General features: G+C 37.9%; 1 protein-coding gene across 7 annotated transcripts in view; it reads right to left on the bottom strand.

Annotated features, from left to right (window-relative positions):
- Nucleotides 1-23,564, bottom strand: part of Pgant5 (polypeptide N-acetylgalactosaminyltransferase 5) — a 299,665-nt gene that overhangs the window by 124,135 nt on the left and 151,966 nt on the right. The gene's annotated exons all lie outside the window — the stretch shown is intronic.

The raw sequence follows: 23,564 nt of genomic DNA, 5'->3' as shown, positions 1-23,564 counted from the left end.
CCGAACATTTTCGAACTTTTGTGGGTGAGGTAACGGAAGGAGTGGACCGATATAATCCATCTTTGAACTTGAACTAAGTTTGGACAAAATATTACGAAAGCCAAATTTTGGACCGAATCGGCAGGTCCGTTCGAGAGCTATCATGCGCTCCAACCACTACACACGGTGTCATATGGTTTTTTGTACCTTTCAGGCTATTTTCTGAGGAAGTATGGACTTGCCCCTAATGAAACTTACAGCGTCGTATAGAGGACAGCGAATACAACTTGAGTAAACAAAAATCAAAGTGATTCGAGACCAGGTCCTAAACTGAACTTTTCCGAAATTTTGTGTGGGAGGTACCCGAAGGAGTGGACCGATTGAGTCCATATTGGAACCTCATCTAAGTTTGGTAGAAATTACACGATGTGCAAAGTATGGACCAAATCGGTTATTCCCTACAAGAGTTATCGTGCGCACAAGTTTTGCGACAATTTTTGAACATTTGTGGGGGAGGTACCTGAAGGAGTGGACCTATATGGCCCATCTTTGAACTTAAATCGAATCTGGACAAAATATTTCGATACCCAAAATTTGAACCGAATCGATTGATCCGTTCGAGAGTTATCGTGCGCACCAGCCAGCCAGACAGACAGACAGACAGACGGACGGACATTGCTAGATCTACTCAAAATTGGCTGAAACGGATATCGTACAAACATACTTGGGGTCTAAAACCATTATTTCGATGAGGCACATTTTTGGTCGTATCAAAGTGTAAATACCCTCTTTAGCCTAAAGGCTGAGGGTATAACATGGGATGACAAGGCTGAAAAAACCTTCGTCGACATTAAAAAAGCTTTCGCATCTCGAATTATGTTGAGTCACTTTGATGGTAAGTCAAAACTAACGTTGACGGTCGATGCGTCTTGTACTGCAATCGGAGGGGTCCTACAGCAGGTACGTGGTAGTGTAACGGAGCCGTTGGCGTTCTTTTCACGGAAACTGTCCCCTACAGAATCGAAATATAGTGCTTTTGATAGCGAATTACTGGCGATTCATGACAACATAAAGCATTTTAGGTATATGCTTGAAGGAAGATGTTTTACAGTGTTTACAGACCATAAACCACTGATACGTGCTATGGAGTCAAAGACAGAACGAAGTCCACGACAGATCCGACAATTAGAATACATTTCACAATTTACGAATGATATTCAATACGTTCGAGGAACTTCCAACGTCGTAGCTGATACGCTTTCAAGGTCGTTTGAGGTTGAGGTCCTGAATAGCTCGGAGTTGAATTTAAAATTATTGAGTGCAGAACAACAAAAAGATGACAAGCTGACAGAGATTTTGCAAAATAAGGATACATTCCATAATTTAAAGCTAATCGAAATTCCGTTGTTTAATATTAATCTTTGGTGTGAAGGGTCACAAGAGACACCGCGACCGTATATTCCACTAACAATGCGTAGAGTGGTGTTCGAAAAGTTGCATTCTGTTTCCCATCCAGGTGTTAGAGCTAGTCGTCGGATGATTTGTAAGAGATATTACTGGCCAGGTATGAGCAAGGAAATTAATGTTTGGGCTAGAGATTGTATTGGTTGTCAGAAATCGAAGATAACTAGGCACACAAAATCTCCTGTAATGAAAATAGATATTCCGAAGGGCAGGTTTGAGCATATACATGTTGATATTGTAGGACCATTGCCACCTTCACGCGGTCATCGATATCTACTGACTGTCATTGATAGGTACACACGTTGGCCAGAAGCATACCCACTTAGGGATATTACGGCTGAAACAGTCGCTCGGACTTTATTTTCTAGATACGTGTCTCGTTTTGGGGTGCCACTCACTATAACAACTGACAGAGGAACGCAGTTCACATCAAAGATGTTTACGGAATTAACCCGGTTACTCGGCAGCCACAGAATTACAACTTCTGCATATCATCCCCAAGCAAATGGCATGGTTGAGCGGTTTCATAGGCAGCTTAAAGCTGCAATTATGGCAAGCAATCAGCAAGCAAATTGGTTCGAGGTGCTTCCGATGGTGTTGTTAGGGCTAAGGTGTACATTAAAGGAGGATTTAGGCCATACTCCTGCTCAGATGGTGTATGGACAGGACGTACGTTTACCTGGTGAGTTAGTAGTTCCAAGTACAATCGATTACAACTCTGAATTGGTGGATAAATTGAAGGGTTATTTCAAAGACATTCGATCCAATTTATCGCATCACAAGAACACTACTAAAGGGGTATATACAGTGGCGCCCATATAATTAAGAACGACATCGTATTAAAAAGTATTTGACTTGCTACGTTTCAAATATTTGAATATTTATATGGAACAAAATTTGTAAATAAAGTACAGGGTAAGCATTTTCAAATAAAGCCAAAACATGGTTTAATTCTCCCCCGTTTATACGAAAGAAACCACGATTTATTAAAATAGTCATAAATCGACCTGGCCACATAATTAAGAACGATATAAGAAAAGGTTACTTTAACGTAATTTTCATACACAATATGTGAATATATCGGTATGTATTTTAGAAATCGGTTACTTTGATTCATTTTTAGTATCAAATGTCCTTCAATGGTACATATTATTGAATCTTGGTTTGATAATTGGGCATACCTAACGTTTTCAAAAATTTGCCCATAATTTGACGAATTTATTTTATTTTTGGGATCTAAAGCCACAGTTTTGGCTCCCTCTCATTCCCTCGACGACGCTCTGAACGATACCCTGTGTTTGTCGTTCCATAATCGGCGCTTATTTACCCTTAAATAGGCTTTAATCCCACTTGTTTGAGTCCTTTCCGAGGGAATTGTCTGGGAAATAGTTTCGAAAGAGCCATTTGCACCTTATAAAGCGGTAGGATTTTTGTCTGCAGGTAGTAGACAGGAAATGAAACAATAATATAACGTCTATACAAAAATTGGAAGAATTCCACACCGAATATAACATTTATTAACATAATGTTTTGACTGCTCGAATTCCACAATAATTTTGTGTATGTACATCAGACATTAGTTTATACAAAAATTGTATTTTCATCCATAAAAATTATTGATTTGACTGATTTTGATATTATTAATATGAGCTTCATTGATTAAATAGTCTTACATAACTATGCCTACCACACCCACAAAGACATTGTGCAATGAAGGCTTTCAAAATATTAAACCTTTAATTTTTGTTCGGTATACCGTTAGGACAATTTTTTGTACAAACCGAAATTATTTTTTTATTTCCTGTCTACTACCTGCAGACAACAATCCTACAGATTTTTAAGGTGGAAATGGCTCATACGAAACTATTTCCCAGACAATTCCCTCGTAAAGGACTCAAACAAGGGGGAGAAAAGCCAATTTAAGGGTAATTAAGCTCCGATTATGGAACGACAATCACAAGGTATCGTTCAGAGCGTCGTCGAGGGAATGGAGGAAGCCAAAACTGTGGCTTTATATCCCAAAAATAAAATAAATTCGTCAAATTATGGGCAAATTTTGGAAAACCTTAGGTATGTCCTAATTATCAAACTTAGACTCAACAATATCTACCATTGAAGGACATTTGATACTAAAAATGAATCAAAGTAACCGATTTATAAAATACATACCGATATATTCACATATTGTGTATGAACATTACCTTAAAGTAACCTTTGCTTATGTCGTTCTTAATTATGTGGCCAAGTCGATTTATGACTATTTTAATAAATCGTGGTTTCTTTCCTATAAACGAGGGAGAATTAAAACATGTTTTGGCTTTATTTCAAAGTGCTTACCCTGTACTTTATTTACAAATTTTGTTCCAAATAAATATTCAAATATTTGGAACGTAGCAAGTCAAATACTTTTTAATACGATGTCGTTCTTAATTATATGGCCGCCACTGTATATCCAAAGATCTTTCTAGTTGTAAATATGCATTTGTACGCGTAGAAAATGGGCGATCTTTGCAGCAACCATATGAGGGCCCATACAAAGTTATAGAAAGAGATAAGAAATTTTTCAAGCTAGAAATCGATGGAAATATTAGAACTATTTCGATAGATAGAATTAAACCTGCATTTGTCGAGACCACCGAGTCCCAAAATGAGGACAAAAGAGTAAAGCGAGTAACTTTTAATTTGTTGGACATTGATGCTTCAGGAGGGGGAGTGATGTAGGTACACTATATGTTACTTTACAATAAATTATTTATATCGTAGTTCACATTGTTTTGACTTTTATAAGTTTTCAGTTTGAATATGAAAAATATGTATTCAGTCATTTATTCCAATTTTGTACATTAATAAAATACATTGTCTTTTTATAAAGAAATTGTGTGCCACAATTAATTGATATCATTGTGCATCAGACTGGGGCTACAATATTTTTCCACCATTTTTTTTTTCTTTCAAAAATCGACACTTCCTCCTTAATATTATTCTCTAGTTCCTTAATAATATCTCTGTAGTTAATTAATTTCTGCTGATATTTCTGACGTCAAATTCTATCATTGCAGTCTGATCACAGCAGTTAAAATAAATGGTATGCAAAACATGTGTGAATATTACCGACTGTTTGTTGAAAGTGTTGCCGCTAATTCCCTCTAATCAATCAATTAGCCTTTATCAACGCCTTAATGGGAATATAAGCTTCCCTACTTAACTGTTCGGTATTAAGCGGGAAAACAAAAAAGATATTATAGTTTTTGTATTGTAATGGACAAAGTAGAAAGGTATCAGGTCTGCTTTGGCGACTGAGTTATACCCGTAACGTACAGAATTTTGTGAATTCTGTTCGGTAAGTTTATAATTTCCGTCAAAGAATATACGGCCTTATTGTGATGTACAAAAGTTTGGGCCAAATCGGTTACTCCGTTCCCAAGCTATCATGGGCAACAGCGTGACAGACAGACATATGGACATGGGATTTAGATCTAAGGGTATTTTCCAGAATTATAGTCTCACTTTGACAGCTGACGTCTGTTGATCAATATTTTATAGCCTATTTTAACTTAATTTTTTTTTAAATTTTTCAATTTCTTTTGTCTACCTCCCTATATAATTCGTTAAACCATATCTCTTTAAATAAACTAAACTTTTAATTAGAATTCGAATAAATACCTATCACATTTCATGATTTGCAGTTCTTGACATAACAACAAAATTGTGATGTACGTACAACCAGCATTAAATATCGACAAACTGTCACTTTGCGAAAACAAACAAAAAAAAAAAACAAATATTGCAATTTAAAACTTCTAATATTCTCACTTCCTTTCACATACACACAAACTCACATGTGCAACCACCCAGCAAACCAATTACGGATTGGACTTACGGATCGTAAATCGTAGCGAATTATAAAGTTGTATGGAGGTCATCTTTGGGTGACGTAGGGGATGGAAGATACCAAGCAACGGTCCTGACCGGTTTTAACATGGCAAAGCCCAGGATTTATCTTGGTCCCTCTTTCATCTCAAGTGGACACTGACCTTCCCGTGGTGTCACCTGGGGAACTGCCTTTAACACCCGTTAAAGGTAGTGAGCTAACATGTGCCGCGCGTTCTCCCATAAGAACGTTAAAAAATTTGGTTTGGGCGTCGGGCTAGTAACCCTCCCCTAGAAAAAACAGCATACTATGAAAAAACGAAAGAAAAGAAAAACAACCCCTTCTAAAGTTGACGAACCCCGCAAACGTTTTAAGGACCATGATCTGCGAATCTGCACCTGGAATTTTCGCACTCTTTATAGAGAAGGTGCAGTCTTCGCATTGGCAGACGTACTTGAAAAGTACAAGGCCGATATTACTGCCATACAGGAAATACGATGGATTGGGAAAGGCGTCACAACAACACCTAAAGGTGACGCACTGTATTATAGCTGCCATGACGTAAAGCATGAGTTTGGTTGCGGATTTGTAGTTAGTCGGAGACTAAAACATCTGGTATCCAGCTTCACTCCAGTGAATGAAAGACTTGCTGCAATTCGAATAAAAGCTAAATTCTTCAACATCAGCTTTATTTGCGGTCATGCTCCCACTGAAGAAAAGGACGAACAGACCAAAGATATATTTTACGAGCGCTTAGAAGAAACATATGACAGTTGCCCTGCCCATGACATTAAAATCATTCTAGGCGATTTTAATGCCAAAATTGGAAAGGAGAATATCTTTGGCCCAACAGTCGGGAAATTCAGCCTCCACAGTGAAACGTCTGACAATGGTATGAGGCTGATAGACTTTGCAGCTGCAAAAAACATGGTAGTTAGCAGTACCAGATTTAATCATCTCGATATTCATAAGGGCTCCTGGCTGTCTCCAGATCAGAAAACAAGAAATCAAATTGATCATGTTGTGACAGATGGAAGACATTCATCGAGCGTGTTGGATGTACGATCGTTCCGAGGCGCAAACATTGATTCGGACCACTACCTTGTTGCAGCAAAGGTACGCACCCGCTTAAACGTAGCAAACAAAGTACGAACAGACACAACACGGAAGTTAGACATCGGTAAGCTGCAATCACAACAGATAGCCACAGCATATTCCACTCAACTAGCCCAATTGCTTAATCAAAGCACTCCTCATCCCGAGGTCTTCTTATAGAAGACCAACATGTCTTCTTGGAGAAGACCAACAGGTCTTCTTATAGAAGACCTCCTTCTTATAGAAGACCACGACGTCTTCTTCTTATGGAAGACATACAGGTCTTCTTACAGAAGAACCAGGTGTTTTTACAGAAGATCACAAAGTCTTCTTCCTTATAGAAGACCACCATCTTATAGAAGACCATGAGATCTTCCTATAAATGACCACCTTCTTATAGAACACCACCAGGTCTTATTATAGAAGACCACCAGGTCTTCTTATAGAAGACCACCAGGTCTTCTTATAGAAGACCACCAGGTCTTCTTATAGAAGACCACCAGGTCTTCTTATAGAAGACCACCAGGTCTTCTTATAAAAGACCACCAGGTCTTCTTATAGAAGACCACCAGGCCTTCTTATAGAAGACCACCAGGTCTTCTCATAAAAGACCACCAGGTCTTCTTAAAGAAGACCAGCAGGTCTTCTTATAAAAGACCACCAGGTCTTTTTATAGAAGACCACCAGGTCTTCTTATAGAAGAACACCAGGTCTTTTTATAGAAGACACCCAGGTGTTCCTATAGAAGACCACCAGGCCTTCTTATAGAAGACCACCAGGTCTTCTTATAAAAGACCACCAGGTCTTCTTATAAAAAACCACCACGTCTTCTTATAAAAAACACGAGGTGTTCTTATAAAAAACACGATATCTTCTTATAGAAGACCAGCAGGTCTTCTTATAGAAGACCAGCAGGTCTTCTTATAGAAGACCACCAGGTCTTCTTATAGAAGACCACCAGGTCTTCTTATAGAAGACCACCAGGTCTTCTTATAGCAGACCACCAGGTCTTCTTATAGAAGACCACCAGGTCTTCTTATAGAAGACCACTAGGTCTTCTTATAAAAGATCACCAGGTCACCTTATAGAAGACCACCAGTTCTTCTTATAGGAAACCACCAGGTCTTCTTATAGGAGACCACCAGGTCTTCTTATAGAAGACCACCACGTCTTCTTATAAAAGATCACCAGGTCACCTTATAGAAGATCACCAGGTCACCTTATAGAAGACCACCAGTTCTTCTTATAGGAGACCACCAGGTCTTCTTATAGCAGACCACCAGGTCTTCTTATAGAAGACCACCAGGTCTTCTTATAGAAGACCACCAGGTCTTCTTATAGAAGACCACCAGGTCTTCTTATAGAAGACCACCAGGTCTTCTTATAAAAGACCACCAGGTCTTCTTATCGAAGACCACCAGGTCTTCTTATAGAAGACCACCAGGTCTTCTTATAGAAGACCACCAGGTCTTCTTATAGAAGACCACCAGGTCTTCTTATAAAAGACCACCAGGTCTTCTTATCGAAGACCACCAGGTCTTCTTATAGAAGACCACCAGGTCTTCTTATAGAAGACCACCAGGTCTTCTTATAAAAGACCACCAGGTCTTCTTATCGAAGACCACCAGGTCTTCTTATAGAAGACCAACAGGTCTTCTTATCGAAGACCACCAGGTCTTCTTATCGAAGACCACCAGGTCTTCTTATAGAAGACCACCAGGTCTTCTTATAGAAGACCACCAGGTCTTCTTATAGAAGACCACCAGGTCTTCTTATAGAAGACCATCAGGTCTTCTTATAAAATACCACCAAGTCTTCTTATTAAAGACCACCAGGTCTTCTTATAAAAGACCACCAGGTCTTCTAATAGAAGACCACAAGGTCTTCTTATAGAAGACCACAAGGTCTTCTTAAAGAAGACCACCAGGTCTTCTTATAAAAGACCACCAGGTCTTCTTGTAGAAGACCACCAGGTTTCTTGTAGAAGACCACCAGGTCTTCTTGTAGAAGACCACCAGGTCTTCTTGTAGAAGACCACCAGGTCTTCTTGTAGAAGACCACCAGGTCTTCTTGTAGAAGACCACAAGGTCTTCTCATAGAAGACCACCAGGTCTTCTTATAGAAGACCACCAGGTCTTCTTATAGAAGACCACCAGATCTTCTTATAAAAGACCACCAGTCCCCTTATAAAGGAACACTAGGCCCTCTTATAAAAAGACCACCAGGTCTTCTTATAGAAGACCACCAGGCCTTCTTATAAATAGACCACCAGGTCTTCTTATAAAAGACCACCATATTATAGAAGACCACCAGGTCTTCTTATAGCAGACCACCAGGTCTTCTTATAAAAGACCACCAGGTCTTCTGATAGAAGACCATCACGTCTTCTTATAAGAGACCACCAAGCCATCTTAAAAAAGACCACCAGGTCTTCTTATAGAAGACCACCAGGTCTTCCTATAGAACATCACCAGGTCTTCTTATAGAAGACAACCAGGTCTTCTTATAGAAGACCCTCAGATCTTCTTATAGAAGGCCATCAGATCTTCTTACAAAAAAACGCCAGGTCCTCTTATAGAAGACCGCCAGGTCCTCTTATAGAACACCGCCAGGTCTTCTTATAGAAGACCACCTGGTCTTCTTATAAAAACCAACAGGTCTTCTTATAGAACACCACCAGGTCTTTTTATAGAAAACCACCAGGTCTTCTTATAGAACACCACCAGGCCTTCTTATAGAAGACCACCAGGTCTTCTTATACAACACCACCAGGTCTTCTTATAGAAGACCACCACGTCGTCTTATAAGAAACCACCAGGCCCTCTTATAAAAGACTACCAGGCCTTCTTATAGAAGACCACCAGGTCTTCTTATAGAATACCACCAGGTCTTCTTATAAAAGACCACCAGGTCTTCTTATAGAAGACTACCAGGTCTTCTTATAAAAGACCACCAGGTCTTCTTATAAAAGACCACCAGGTCTTCTTATAGAAGACCACCAGGTCTTCTTATAGAAGACCACCAGGTCTTCTTATAGAAGACCACCAGGTCTTCTTATAGAAGACCACCAGGTCTTCTTATAGAAGACCACCAGGTCTTCTTATAGAAGACCACCAGGTCTTCTTATAAAAGACCACCAGGTCTTCCTATAAAAGACCACCAGGTCTTCTTATAGAAGATCACCAGGTCTTCTTATAGAAGACCACCTGGTCTTCTTATAAAAAACCAACAGGACTTCTTATAGAAGACCACCAGGTCTTCTTATAGAAAACCATCAGGTCTTTTTATAGAAGACCACCAGGTCTTCTTATACAACACCACCAGGTCTTCTTATAGAAGACCACCACGTCGTCTTATAAGAAACCACCAGGCCCTCTTATAAAAGACTACCAGGCCTTCTTATAGAAGACCACCAGGTCTTCTTATAAAAGACCACCAGGTCTTCTTATAGAAAATCACCAGGTCTTCTTATAGAAGACCACCTGGTCTTCTTATAAAAAACCAACAGGTCTTCTTATAGAACACCACCAGGTCTTTTTATAGAAAACCACCAGGTCTTCTTATAGAACACCACCAGGTCTTCTTATAGAAAACCATCAGGTCTTTTTATAGAAGACCACCACGTCGTCTTATAAGAAACCACCAGGCCCTCTTATAAAAGACTACCAGGCCTTCTTATAGAAGACCACCATAGAAGACCGCCAGGTCTTCTTATAGAAGACCACCAAGTCTTCTTATAGAAGACCCTCAGATCTTCTTATAAAAGACCACCAGGTCTTCTTATAGAAGACCCTCAGACCTTCTTATAGAAGACCACCAGGCTTTCTTATAGAAGACCACCAGGTCTTCTTATAAAAGACCACCAAGTCTTCTTATAGAAGACCCTCAGATCTTCTTATAAAAGACCACCAGGTCTTCTTATAAAAGACCACCTGGTCTTCTTATAGAAGACCCTCAGATCTTCTTATAGAAGACCACCAGATCTTCTTATAAAAGACCACCAGGTCTCCTTATAGAAGACCTCCAGGTCTTCTTATCGAAGACCCCAGGTCTTCTTATAGAAGACCCCCTGGTCTTCATATAGAACACCCCAGGTCTTCTTATAGATGACTTCTGGTCTTCATATAGAAGAGCCCTGGTCTTCATATAGAAGACCCCTGGTCTTCTTATAGAAGTCTCCCAGGTCTTCTTATAGAAGTCTCCCAGGTCTTCTTATAGAGTACCCCCAGGTCTTCTTATAGAGTACCCCCAGGTCTTCTTATAGAAGACCCCCAGGTCATCTTATTGAAGATCCCAAGGTCTACTTATCGAAGACCACCAGGTCTTCTTATAGAAGACCACCAGATCTTCTTATAGAAGACCCTCAGATCTTCTTATAGTAGACCACCAGCTCCTCTTATAGAAGACCACCAGGTATTTTTATAGAAGACCACGAGGTCTTCTTATAAAAGACCACCAGATCTTCTTATAGAAGACCACCAGGTCTTCTTATAAAAGACCACCAGGTCTTCTTATAAAAGAACACCAGGTCTTCTTATAGAATACCACCAGGTCCTCTTATAGAAGACCACCAGGTCTTCTTATAGAAGACCCTCAGATTTTCTTATAAAAGACCACCAGGTCTTCTTATAGAAGACCACCAGATCCTCTTATAGAAGACCAACATGTCTTCTTATAGAAGACCACCAGGTCTTGTTATAGAAGACCACCCGGTCTTCTTATAAAACTCCACCAGGTATTCTTATAGAATACCACTAGGTCTTCTTATAGAAGACCACCACGTCTTTTTATAGTAGACCACCAGGTCTTCTTATAGAAGACCACCAGGTCTTCTTATAGAAGACCCTCAGGTCTTCCTATAGAAGACCCTCAGGGTCTTCTCATAGAGTACCACTGGGTCTTCCTATAAAATACCTCATGGTTTGCTGGTTACATCGTCCAAACATCTTTTTAATTCAATTTTAATCTACAAAGAATATATTTAAAGCTATAAAGCATCAACTACAACGACCGCAATATCAGCAGCAAAAAATCAATTCCCATAGTAAATTAAGTTTGAAATAAAGACAATGAGACGACGACAATGACAACGTCACACACACTTCACTTTACACATACGGCACGCCGCCATTGACAAAAGCCAATAAATCTCTGTTGCAATAATATGTGTGTTCGTCGTTTGATAAGAGCAGCAAAGCCATTCAATAGAACAGCAAAGAACAAAAAAAAACTTAAATGAAAACTATAGTTAGAATGGGAGATTCGATCCCTACAATTAAGATAAACAAACGACCATCATCATCGACAACCAACACACATGAGGAGTTGCTCAGTAATACCCACACACTTTAACAGTTACACCCACATAGAGCTATCCAGCCCACTATGTAAAGGAGAAAAAAAACGCTATGGTATGTGCAAGCATTCTATGGCCTTTTTGAGAAGGGGACACGCAGCAACGCACCCTCCACAAAGCAGGAACAGGAAACAAAAACGAAACAGAATAACAGCAATGACATCGAACAGCAGTAGGAGCAGCAGCAGCAGCATCAACTAAAGTTAATTAAACTCTCTATTGATATTTTTAGAAACAACAAAAGAAACACTAACAAAACAAAAACAACAACAACAACAACAAGTGGCAGATGTAGTTAATAACAGCTGTTTTGTTGCCGAGCTGCTGCTGCTGCTGTTGCTTTTGTGGAAATTTGAATGTATAGCTTACAAACAGGGAGAATAATGGATAAATACTCGTATAGGGGCGTTCGGGTTGGTCAATCCGAGTCCATATGCATGAAATATTGCCACTGGCTTCGGTAGCATTTAATGGAGGATATATGTATGGCGAATTAACTACAAAGGATGACCATCCAAAAAAACGGAAACATATTTTTTGTTTAGTAATTAAATTAATTCTGTTTGACAAATTAAATTTTATTATTAGAGCTTGATAAGGATATTTTATTCCATCGGGCTAATTACCACTGGACCTCAATGGATGTAAATGAATACATTAGGAGGACATAAAAACGAAATAAAATTCAAACTAATAAAATTTGTAAGACCAAAAAAGATTGGGGCTCAAAAAAGCAGATCCTAAGCTGGGACAATCTAGAGCAGTAGAGACCAACATAATACAATCAAAACGAAAACATGTGTGAATGTATGAGTGAAAAAAGCATAAACCAAATGGTGTTTATCGTTTGTTTTTGTTTAAGTACAGTGTGCGTGAGGGAGAAAAGCAAATGCAAAGACAACTCAGTGGGATCATCGAGTATACTGTCTTTGCAAAAAAGTGCATCCCTGATCTTGAGCAAGTGAAACGGCACTAAATTCGGCTGGATCGAAGTTTTTATACGCTCCACCATATATGTATGTTTCAATCTCCCAACCAAGACTTAACAACCAATTTCAGCTATCTTGAAAATACCGAAAATCGGAAGGTACCGTCCTATGGGGGCTATATCAAAACGTAGACCTATAGGAAAAAATATCTGGGGGAAAGTTTAATGCTCCCAACGAAGACTAAATAAGAAATTGCTTCAATTTGTGAAAAGTTTTATAGCCCTAAAGGGAAAATTTCAGCCACTTCGGTATGCACGGTGCGCCTTAACTAATTTTAAATGAAAGGTGCTTACACCTGGGAAGTTTTTGCAGATTCTGAAACTACAATGCTTATAGATGAGAAATATCAAGAAACAAAAAAATCGCCGGAGGGATTTTAAAATAAATCGCGATTTAAATTCACATTTTTATGGGTTTTTAGGTTTTTACGATTTTGCTTGGAAACCGCGAGCGCTATGTAAATGGACCGAAAGAAAATGTTGTAGCTGTGAAAATTTTCCACCAGATTGACCTTTATGATATTCTCGTAGGTTTTACCGTTTTTGAGATATAGAAGTTCAAATTGAGACAATGCACTGACTGTATCGCCTCCTTATAAAACAATGTCATTACTGCAATTTCCCAAATTGAACTTATATATCTTGAAAATGGTACAACCTAGGAAAAAATAAATCATCCAATCTTGTAGACAATTTTCACAGCTTCAACATTTTCCCTAGTCCCATTTTGATATGACTTGCGGCTTCCGAGCAAAATCTTGAAGACTTAAGATAAAAACCTAAAAATTTGAAATGAACCTCTATATCTCAAAAATGGTAAAACCTACGAAAAAACATAAAGGTCAGTCATGTAGAGAGAGTCATGTAGAGCTACAACATTTTCTTTAGACTCATTTCGATACAACTTGCGGTTTCCAAGCAAAATCGTGGAAACCTAAAAAATCCCTAAAATTGTGAATTTTGATCGCGATTTATTTAAAAATCCCTCCGGTAATTGTTTCTGTTCTTTTTATTTTTCTTATCTATGAACATTGCTGTTTCAGAATCCGCGAAATCTTCCCATGTGTAAGCGGTTTTAATGAAAAGTTAGTTAAGGCGCACTGAGCATGATATTGTTTTATAAGGAGGCGATACAGTTAGTGCATTGTCTCAATTTGAACTTCTATATCTCAAACACGGTAAAACCTACGAGAATATCAATAACGTCAATCTTGTGGAGAATTTAACCAGCTACAACATTTTCTTTAGGCCCATTTACATAGGACTCGCGGTTTCCAAGCAAAATTGTGAAAACCTAAAGAACTCCTAAAAAGGTGAATTAAATCGCGATTTATTTGAAAATCCCTCTGGCGATTTTTTTGTTTCTTGATATTTCTTCTCTATGAGCATTGTAGTTTCAGAATCTGCAAAAACTTCCCAGGTGTAAGCACCTTCCATTTAAATTTGGTTAAGGCACACCGTGTATGATAATAAGGCTAAAATCTTGAAAATGCAGAGAATCGGGCTGTACCCTTCTATGGGGCCTATACCAAAATGTGGATCTGCCCCGACAAATTTCTTGATAAAAAAGTTTTGTAGCCCCAACGAAAACTGAATACTAAATTTCAGGCATTTCAATTGGATATTAGGGATAAAACCTTGAAAAATCCTGAATGTCGGGAAATACCTTCTATGTGGGCTGAGACTACCAAATTTTTGCTATTTCGGTGTGATAATGAGGCTATATACTTGAAAATATCGAAAACTGGGAGATACGGTTCAATAAAAGGGGCTATATCAAAACGTGGACCTACAGCAACAATATTCTGGGGAAAAGTTCAGAGTGCCGAATGAAGACTAAATACAAAATTTCTGACACTTCGGTGGTACCATGAAAATATCGAAAACCGGGAGGTACCGCTCTCGGTGTGAAAATGAGGCTAAAATCTTGAAAAAATCTTGAATATCGGGAGCTATTGTTCTATTGGACTATATCAAAACATGGACCTGCACCTACAAGTTTTTGGAGAAACAAATTTTTCAGCCCTAACGAAGACTAAATACCAAGTTTCAGCCATTCCTATAGGATAATGAGGCTAAAACATTTAAAATCAAGAAGACTAAATGCGAAATTTTAGCCACTTCGCTGGGATAATGAGGTTAAAATCATGAAAATGTCGAATATCTAAATTTCAGACATTTCGGTAAGGTACGGTTCGATAGGGCCGATATTATAACGAAGACTACCGTTAAATTCCTTCAATGTGGCAAAAATACCCCTCAGCTTAATGTCGACGACATTTCCTGAGTATTTTAGCCATATATAACTTCTCTATAAGTGTCGTCTTAAGACACACCATTCGGACTCGGTGATAAAAAGTAGTTCCCATATCAGTCAGTCAATATCAATCGGGCTACTCTCATTGATACAGAGAGGAGAGAAGTATTCTTCATCCCTTGTGGAGGGTGTGGAATTTCTAAAAGCCAAAGGGAACTCCCTGATTCACTTTAAGGACCTTCGACTTCTTATTTCTGAATTCCACAAACGACTGACATCCAAACATATATGGATGTATGCTGAACAAAAATTTTTCGTGAGGTTTGTCTTTTCTTCGTTTCAACTTATGGGAGACAGACAGTCGTCCCTATCTCCTCTTTGCATGGTTTGCGGTATCAATAGACCAAGAACCAGATAGACCTGTGTGTATATGGCACGTAATGTTAGGGTGGTACTGGGCATTATCGTCGGGAGGAATAGTGCCTCTGGAATCTTCGCTCCTGGCTACAGGAGAGAAATCGACCTGCACAAATTGCCTCTACTGGCATCCTTGCCTACCAACTTTAAAGGCTTCTGGTACAATATGAGTAACTAAGGATCGTTAGATGAAGACACTTGTGGCGCACTCCTCTTCGCTCGATCACTATCGAAATGCTATATAAATTACCGGTTAAAATAACACACGCACATCTCCGGATCTGTCATCCTTCTGTTCCGGATTCGAAAATGATGTAACCGTACCCCAAAATGTACTCAATCCTATATTAATGTTGTTGGTTTACCAACTTTTTCTGCTTATTTTCGCCTAATAGCCTGTTAACTTCAAGAGTAAGTTCCCTACCTATTGGGTCTTCAGGATTCATTACCCTCATTTGCTAGTCCCATCTCCTCTGCTGAAAATTTTGGCCTAATTTCGTGCATGCGACCAGCAGGTATGTAACGAGCGGCTGCAACTGGGGTGATGTTCCGGAAAATTCTCTCAGCTCGCCGAGGATCTGCGGAGCTCTCTGAAGCGGTGATTGGTAAATTCGCTGAACCTTTACCAATCACCTTTTCCATATTTCAGACAAATCGAGTGGCTTATCAACGGAAATGATGATCGGAAGATGGTCTGACCCAAGGAAAATATTGGGTTGTCATATTAATATAAATATTTTTTTGGGGCAACCCTTAACAATCCACGCATTGGTCCTTTAAAAAAATATTCCTTAAAACTGCACGCATTGGTCCTTGAAAAAAATATTCCGTAAGCATTTACGCCATTTTTGGTCCTTGAAAAAATATTCCTTAAAACTGCACGCATTGGTCCTTGAAAAAAATATTCCGTAAGCATTTACGCCATTTTTGGTCCTTGAAAAAATATTCCTTAAAAATCCACGCCTTTATTGGTCCTTGAAAAAAATATTCCGTAAAAATCCACGCCTTTATTGGTCCTTGAAAAAAATATTCCGTAAAAATCCACGCCTTTATTGGTCCTTGAAAAAAATATTCCTTAAAAATCCACGCCTTTATTGGTCCTTGAAAAAAATATTCCGTAAAAATCCACGCCTTTATTGGTCCTTGAAAAAAATATTCCTTAAAAATCCACGCCTTTATTGGTCCTTGAAAAAATATTTCTTAAAAACCCACGCCTTTATTGGTCCTTGAAAAAATATTTCTTAAAAACCCACGCCTTTATTGGTCCTTGAAAAAAATATTCCTTAAAAATCCACGCCTTTATTGGTCCTTGAAAAAAATATTCCTTAGAAATCCACGCCTTTATTGGTCCTTGAAAAAAATATTCCTTAAAAATCCACGCCTTTATTGGTCCTTGAAAAAAATATTCCTTAAAAATCCACGCCTTTATTGGTCCTTGAAAAAAATATTCCTTAAAAATCCACGCCTTTATTGGTCCTTGAAAAAAATATTCCTTAAAAATCCACGCCTTTATTGGTCCTTGAAAAAAATATTCCTTAAAAATCCACGCCTTTATTGGTCCTTGAAAAAAATATTCCTTAAAAATCCACGCCTTTATTGGTCCTTGAAAAAAATATTCCTTAAAAATCCACGCCTTTATTGGTCCTTGAAAAAAATATTCCTTAAAAATCCACGCCTTTATTGGTCCTTGAAAAAAAAATTCCTTAAAAATCCACGCCTTTATTGGTCCTTGAAAAAAAAATTCCTTAAAAATCCACGCCTTTATTGGTCCTTGAAAAAAATATTCCTTAAAAATCCACGCCTTTATTGGTCCTTGAAAAAAATATTCCTTAAAAATCCACGCCTTTATTGGTCCTTGAAAAAATATTCCTTAAAAATCCTCGCCTTTATTGGTCCTTGAAAAAAAAATATTCCCTAAAAATTCACGCCATTATTGGTCCTTGAAAAAAAATATTCCTTAAAAATCCACGCCTTTATTGGTCCTTGAAAAAAATAATCCTTAAAAATCCACGCCTTTATTGGTCCCTGAAAAAAATGTTCCTTAAATATCCACGCCTTTATTGGTCCTTGAAAAAATATTCCTTAAAAATCCACGCCTTTATGGATCCTTTAAAAAAAAATATTCACTAAGAATCCATTAAGAGTCCTTGAAAAAATATTCCTTAAACATCCACACCTTTATTGGTCCTTGAAAAAAATAATACTTAAAAATCCACGCCTTTATTGATCCTTGAAAAAAATATTCATTAAGAATCCATTAAGAGTCCTTGAAAAAATATTCCTTAAACATCCACGCCTTTATTGGTCTTTAAAAAATATTCCCTAAAAATTTGAGTCATTATTGGTCCTTGAAAAAAAAACTATTCCCTAAAAATTCACGCCATAATTGGTTCTTGAAAAAATATTTCCCAAAAATGCACGCCTTTATTGGTCCTCGAAAAAAATATTCCGTAAAAATTCAAGCCATTATTGGGCCTTGAAAAAATACTCCCTAAAAATCAAGCCATCATTAGTCCTTGAAAAAAAATATTCCCTAAATATTCACGCCTTTATTGGTACTTGAAAAAATATTCTTTAAAAACCCACGCCTTTATTGGTGCTTGAAAAAATATTTCTTAAAAATCCACGTCTTTATTGGCCTTTGAATAAAATATTCCCTAAAAATTCACCCCATTTTTGGTGCTTGAAAAAAATATATTCCCTAAAAATTCGCGCCTTCTCTGAAAATGCAAGCTGATTGTTGATTTTGCTCCGTTTATTATGATTTTTATTGGAATGTCTTAAGAGACATACGGTTCTGAACTTAAAAATATCTCAATTTAGGTTTAATTCAATGGCCGATTTTATTGGAATCAACCTGGAGACGAGGTGTATCGGTCAAACTAGTTTTCGATAAGAATTCTCTTTACCATTTCTGAGAGATCACTTGTTTGCACAGTTTCTGAACTATTTCTTCTACCTATGATTTACGGTTTTGATTAGAAATGCCTTAATAAACTCAGGATTGAATCTGAAGGCAATATACATATATCAGCCAGTCCACAACAAAAATTAGTCTTTAGACGTTTTTACAGAATTTGTTCAGAATTTTCGTTAACATTTCGGCGAAATAATTTGTATCAATAATTTCTGGATTATTTCATATTTTATTATTGTTTTAAATTTTCTAAATAAATTGAAAAAATATATTTTTATAATTTTGGAATGAAAGTAATGGTTTAGAAAACAATTAATTAGAGGTTTCTATTCAAGAGAGATGCACTGTAAAACACATAGGTATATAAATTTGGATAAGAAAACGCAGTTCAACTCACCAAAAAAAAAAAAAAACACTTGTTCATATTAACAGCAAATCACTGTTTAATGTAGACCGCAAAATATTCACATTTTTTGTTTTGTTTTCAACCACAAACGGGACTTATTGTGATAAAAGTTATGGATTTTTTCAATTAAATGCACAAATACTCCGATAAGAGAAGTAATTAGGAAATTTTCAAAACACCACAAAATCACATCTGTAATAATCACAAACATATGTTCATATTTGTTTTAAAGATAAAATACTTCCTAAAGCTGTTCTATAAAAAAAAAAACATCCACCTATTGGAATCGTCCAGGAATAAAAGAACTCCGAAAGGGGTCTTATAGACGCAGAGAAGAAATATGGTAGGAGCAATCATATTCTAAGAGCATAATAGTGAATTTTAAAATATATATTGTTGTTTCAACCATATATTTTGTGTCAGGAATCATAATGGCACAAAATATATTTTTGGACCAACAATATATATTTTCAGATTTTTAAAATACACTATTTTGCTCTTAGAATATGGTTGCTGCTACAATATCTCTTCTCTGCGTGTATGTACAGTTGGGTTTCTCATGTGTTCTTCTGAGCATAACAAATCCTCTAAAAGGGTCTTCTACGAATAGAAGGCATTGAAAGGCCTCTTAAGTGGTCTTCTGTGAATACAAGACGTCTTGAGGTGTCTTTCACAAATATAAGGGCTTCAAATAAGACCATCTTTGGGTAGAAGACCTTTTGAAAGGACCTCCTGTGTATGGAATATCTCCGAAAGTGGTCTCCTATGAATATACGATATCCTAAATGGGGTTTCTATGGACAGGAGACCTCCTAGAGGCATCTTCTATGTATAAATTACCTCCGAAATTTTTCTATGAATAGAAGACCTTCTTAAGAGGTCTCCTGTAAACCTGTTGAAGGGAGTTCATGTAGATTGAAGGACTTCTAAGGATGTCTGCTTAAGCTGGAGAACATCCTAAAGGGGTCTTCTATCTATAGAAGGTTTCTTGAAGTACTCTTCTATATACAGAGAGCCTCCTAAAGGCTTCTTTATCGAAAGACCATATAAAGGGATTTCCGTCAAATAGGATCCCCTCTTAAAGGTATCTTCTATGAAAAACCCCTTATAGGAGTCTTCTTCTGTAAAGGCACAACTTAATGAGGATGGGTCACAATAAAAGTCCATATTTCACTTGAACCAGAATCTAGTGACTCAGACCATGGCCAAGGCCTTAAAAGAGCCTTTATAGACGATTTGATGGCAGTCTTTATTGACAAACAAAGGAAATCTTTATACACCCAGAGAAAAGATATTGTAGCAGCAATCAGCAATCTAAGAGCAAAATAGTGTATTTTAAAAATCTGAAAACATATTTTGTTGGTCCAACAATATATTTTGTGCCATTATGTTTCCTGACACAAAATATATGATGTATTTCAAATTTTTGTATTTTCAAATTTTTGAAATACATTATTTTGCTTTTAGAATATCTCTTCTCTGCGTGTAGATAAGCCGAACATAACTGACGTTAAGACCAGCTGAAGGGAGTCTTTTAATTGAAAAACTGAAGAGAGTTTTGATAGATGAGCTGAGGCTCTCTTTAACCAGAAGGTGGCTATTATATATGACCTGAAGCCAGTTGTTAAACCCCAGGAAATGAGTCTCTTTCAGCAGAAGTAACATTTTATAGCGGAATGGCGTCTTTATAGAAAATCTGAAGGGGAAGCGGTCTTTATATTTATAGATGAAGGGAGTCTTTTTAGACGAGCAGAAGCATGCCTTCAGAGTCAAGCTGAAGGGTGTCTATATAACAGCGATAGGCAGTGTGCGCTTGCTGAGAAAAAGTGAGCATAAATTTCAAGCATTTCACATTGAAATTTACACTCTCAGTAAGCGCAAACTACCGATCGCTGCTTTATAGATAAACTGAAGGGTGACTTTATAGACGAGCTGATGGGAATCTTTATATGCGAGCTGAAGGGAGTCTTTATAGACGAGCTGAAGGGGGTATTTACACATAAAAAACCACCCCGGCAATTTTGATTAAAAGTTTTATCAGACAAAAACAAAAGTTGTATCATTAGTTTTTTGTCGATTGGCGTATATATACGAGTGTTTCGTTTCATTTCGTTTTTAAACACTCCATCATAATATGGAGGGTATAATTAAATTTGTTTTTCCGTTTGTAACACATCGTAAATATATTCTTGATCAGGTCAAAATTCTAAGTCGATATAACCATGTCCGTCTGTTGAAATCAAGATATAGCTCGCATTTTTTTTAATAGAGCTTTGTAATTTGGTACAGAAGTTTCTACTACTCCTACAATGTTTGGTATTACAAATGGGATATATCGGTCCACGTTCTAATACAGCTCCCATAGAACGGTACCACCCAATTTTCGGCGTTTTGAAGGTTTTGGCCTTCTTTCATTTGGGGTATGAAACTTTCTATATGAAATTTGTCGGTATAAGTCCACGCCCACATATAGCCTTCACAGATCGGTACCTCACAAATTTAAGAATTTTAAAGGTACAGGTCCACGCCTTAATAAAGCCCCCATACAACGCTACCTCCGGATTTTCGCTATTTTGAAGGTTATGGCCACAATAATCCGGCTGAAATTTGGTATTTAGTCTTTTCTTCATAGAGGCAGGACTCCTTTAGGATGTCTTATAGTCTTCTCTCCATAGAAGACCCATATTGGATGCAAAAAATCCCTACTGAAGGTCCTCTATCAATAGAAGACCCTATTTGGAGGTCTCATATGCATAGAAGATCCCTTTAGGAGGCCTTCTATCCATAGAAAACCCCACTTGGATGTGTTATATCCATAGAAGATCACTTTAGGAGGTCTTTTGTCCATAGAAAATGCCTTCTGAGAGCCTTCTATCCATAGAAGAACCCTTTGCGTGGTATTTTATCCATAGAAGATCTCTTTAGGAGGTGTAGGAGGCCCCTTCTATAGAAGATTCCGTTAGGGGGCCTTTTATCCATAGAAGGTCTTCTATCCACAGAAAACCCCTTCAGGAGGTCGTCTGTCCATAGAAGACTCCTTCTTATCCCCCTTTAGGTGGTATTTACTCCACAGAAGATCCATTTAGGAGTTGTTCTATCCAAAGAAGACCCCTTCAAAAGGTCTTCTATCCATAGAAAACCCCACAAAGATTCCGTTAGTGGGTCATTTATCCATAGAAGATCCCTTTAGGAGGTCTTCTATCTATAGAAAACCCCTTCAGGAGGTCTTCTGTCCATAGAAGACTCCTTATTTTATCCACAGATGACCCCTTTAGGTGGTCCTTTATTCATAGAAGATCCCTTTAGGAGGTATTCTATACATAGAAGATCCCTTAAGGAGGTATTCTATCCATAGCAAATCCTTTTAGGAGGTCTTCTCTCCATAGAAGTCCCCTTTAGGTGGTCTTTTACCCATATATGATCCCTTAAGGAGGTCATCTATCCATAGAAGACCCCATTTTGAGGTCTTGTATCCATAGACGACCCCTTTAGGTGGTCTTTTATTCATAGAAGACCCCTTAGGAGGTCTCCTGTCCATATAAGATCCCTTCTGGGGGTTTTCTATCCATAGAAGACCCCATTTTGAAGTCGTTTATCCATAGAAGACCCCTTTAGGTGGTATTTTATCCATAGAAGATCCGTTTAGGAGGTGTTCTATCGAAAAAAGACCCCTTCAGGAAGTCTTCTATCCATAGAAAACCCCATAAAAATTCCGTTAGGGGGCCTTTTATCCATAGAAGATCCCTTTAGGGTCTTCTTGAGGTCCAAAGAAGACCCCTTTAGGTGGTCCTTTATTCATAGAAGATCCCTTTAGGAGGTATTCTATCCATAGAAGATCCCTTTAGGAGGTCTAATCTCCATAGAAGTCCCCCCCTTTAGGTGGTCTTTTACCCATAGAAGACCCCATTTTAAGGTGGTATTTTATTCATAGAGGATCTCTTAGGAGGTCTTCTGTCCATATAAGACCCCTTTAGGAGGTCTTCTATCCATAGAAGACCCCATAGAAGATCCCTTCTGAGGGCCTTCTATCCATAGAAGACCCAATTTGGTAGTTTTATATCCATTGAAGAACCCTTTAGGTGGTATTTTATCCATAGAAGATCCCTTTAGGAGGTGTTCTGTTCATAGAAGACTCAGTAGAAGATTCCTTGAGGTAACCTTTTATACATAGAAGATTCCGTTAGGTGGCCTTTCATCCATAAAAGATCCCTTTAGGAGGTCTTCTATCAATGGAAAACCCTTTCAGGATTTATTTTGTCCATATATGAATCCTTCTTATATCAATAGAAAACCCCTTAGGAAGTCTTTTATTCAAAGAAGATCCCTTTAGGAGGTATTCAATCCATAGAAGATCCCTTTAGGAGGTCTTCTCTTCTTAGATGTCCCCTTTAGGTGGCCTTTTAGCCATATTGAGGTCTTGTATCCACAGACGACCCCTTTATGTGGTCTTTTATTCATAGAAGATCCCTTAGGAGGTCTTCTATCCATAGAAGACCCCTTCAGAAGGCCTTCTATCCATAATGGACCACTGTACAAGATCTTACATCCAAAGAAGACCGTGTTGGTAGGACTTCTTTTCGTAAAAGACCGCTTTAGGCGGATCTAGCCACTTTTTTCGCCACTTTCCTATCTTTTGGGTCACTACGGTTGGCTCGACGAAGCTCATTTACTAGTCCCGCCGCTAGCAGCTGTGATGATGCCTCAACACATACGATGACATAACATCCTCGCTAACAGTTCTATCCGAGTTCGGTACAAAATTGTATGTATGTGTCCAGCGAAATAGGAAATTTTTTCCAAATCAGAAAGTTTTG

This window comes from Musca autumnalis, unplaced genomic scaffold (assembly GCF_047663935.1).
Source record: "Musca autumnalis isolate F117 unplaced genomic scaffold, ASM4766393v1 scaffold_2, whole genome shotgun sequence".
Taxonomy (NCBI): Eukaryota; Metazoa; Arthropoda; class Insecta; order Diptera; family Muscidae; genus Musca; species Musca autumnalis.
This window is presented reverse-complemented; position numbering and strand designations above follow the sequence as displayed.